Consider the following 2500-nt stretch of genomic DNA (forward strand, 5'->3'; position numbering starts at 1 on the left):
TGATATGTCTCAAAGAGATACCCTATTGGATAGCTCCATTGTAGGGACACGTATATTTACCCCTTATGTGAAAAGTGTTATTGTCAAGCACTGGCGCAAAAGAGCTTTCCTACACAGCTTAAAGAGTAGAACAGAGAGAGGGAGAGAGAGAGGGATAAAGAGAGAGAGCAAGAGAGGCATAAAGAGAGAGAGTGATACAAAGAGACAGAGCCAGAGAGACTCAGAGGCACAGTCGTTGCATGCCTTGCATGCTCACATGCTCTTTCCTGGGAGCTGGTGCTCAGTGTTGGCTGAGGGGCTAAACACACTGGCAGAGAAACAGCCACTCTGTCAGAGGTAACTCAGAGGGAGATGCCACTGCTGATGCACATAAGAACACGTGACTGTGAGAAAACACTGCAGTGAAATGTCACAGACAGCGGGCACAGAAAGCGGGGACAAACAGAGGGCACAGACAGCGGGCACAGACAGCGGGCACAGACATATACACAATCCTATGCTCCTGGACACCTTCCTGGGTCTATTAAGAACTCTCTTCATGGTCTGCATTGTTGCATGTTTGCTGTTTCCCTCTCAACATTGTATACTATTAACCACATTATTTACAATATGCACATGACATTAATTACTGACAGCATCTTGGCTTCAGATACATGGCATAAGGCAAGTGTTGAGTGTTGAATGACATTACTGACTGACAGCAGCTTTGCTTCAGATACATGCATGAGGCAGTGAGGTCTTTTTGCCTTACGGATAGTGTGGTTGTTATGTGACCTTTTGAGAGTGGATACTCTTACATACTCTTCACCACGAATGAGGTCGGCTCGTGTATGTGTGTCAAAAGCAGCGTGCAAAATCTAACTGTGCAAATTGCTCATCCCTCATTTTGTTTCAAAGGATTATATTTCACATTTAGTTACACTTGAACAATACAAAGCTGCTTGTAGTGCTGTTATGACACACATTTCTGACATATTTTCAGAAGCATTTTCGGGTCAGTGGCATATTGGTCAGGTGTATTGTGGTCAGTGGCATAGGTGGCTCTGTTTATACCCTCTGAATGTTTGAATGTTACATGTATCTTTTCTTAAGTGTTTGTAACTTTTGATTATTCATTTTAGATAAGTTTGAATGTGTAACTGAATTAGCTAGTAACTTGCACCAAATAAATTGTGATGCTCCGATCCACTGCAACACTATTATAATATTTAAGATAATATATAATATATTATTATCACTATATAAGACAGATTATTTCGGTTTAATAGGGTAAAGATAGGGTCAAGTATTATGTTTTAGCAAAGTGCAGACAGATGAACAATCAGATTACTTGGCCCACTCCCAGTTCCGTCGCTGGTCTGGGAAGTGGTTCAGTCTGTGGTTCATCAGTGGAGACAGCAAAGGTGGAGGCTCCTCAAATGTGAGTTTACAGAACACAGAAGACAGACACACACAGACACACACACACACACACACACACACACACACACACACACACACACACACACACACACAAACACACACACACACACACACACACACATGTGCTAGTCCCCTCAGCTGACTTCCTTCCTGGGGCGTGTCACACCACTTCTTCACCTCTTTGTGTGTGTGTGTTTGTGTTTATGGGAGGATGGGTGTGGTTATATGTGTGTGTATCCATGTAATGGTGTGTGTGTGTGTGTGTGTGTGTGTGTGTGTGTGTGTGTGTGTGTGTGTGTGTGTGTGTGTGTTGTGTGTGTGTGTGTGTGTGTGTGTGTGATTATTTAGCCAAAATCACTACTTGTCAGTGCGAAGGGCCAAATAATGCAGAACCCGTACAGGTCATTGTTCCATAACTGACCCAGACACTGTTTTGCGTGTTCTGCGTGTCCCCCATGTTCCGCATCTTCTCTGAGGTTGGCAGTCCTCTGCTCTAATCCTACTGCTGGCTTTGGGAGGGATCTCCACTGCTGCTGTGCTAATCACCCGTCTCTGTGTGTGTGTGTGTGTGTGTGTGTGTGTGTGTGTGTGTGTGTGTGTGTGTGTGTGTGTGTGTGTGTGTGTGTTACCCCTGATACTGTGCTAATCACCCATGTGAAGGAGAACATGCTGAAAATCGTCACCCTTGCTGCCAGGCTGGCACTTAAGAAAAGCTGTCGCTGCCAAACACACATCTGCCTCCTCACACACTCCGGGTGGCAGACACTGGGCGGCAGGATTTAATGATGCCAACTATAGATAGTGTGCCTGCTGGCATTCTGTAGCCAGGTCCACAAACACGCACACACACACACACACACACACACACACACACACACACACACACACACACACACACACACACACACACACACACACACACACACACACACACACACACACACACACACACACACACACACACACACACACACACACACACACAGACAAACAGACTCACACAGCCACACTCACAAATGCGCAGACACAAACACAGACACACACATACACAAACGCACACACAGACACACACTCAAAA

The 2500-nt window shown here is 45.3% G+C and overlaps 1 protein-coding gene across 1 annotated transcript in view; it reads right to left on the reverse strand.

The window, feature by feature from the left end:
- Positions 1-2500, reverse strand: part of rgs3a (regulator of G protein signaling 3a) — a gene marked incomplete at its 5' end in the record, with an annotated part of 161894 nt that overhangs the window by 130161 nt on the left and 29233 nt on the right. The gene's annotated exons all lie outside the window — the stretch shown is intronic.

The sequence above is a fragment of the Sprattus sprattus genome (genome assembly GCF_963457725.1).
Source record: "Sprattus sprattus genome assembly, chromosome: 11".
NCBI lineage: Eukaryota > Metazoa > Chordata > Actinopteri > Clupeiformes > Clupeidae > Sprattus > Sprattus sprattus.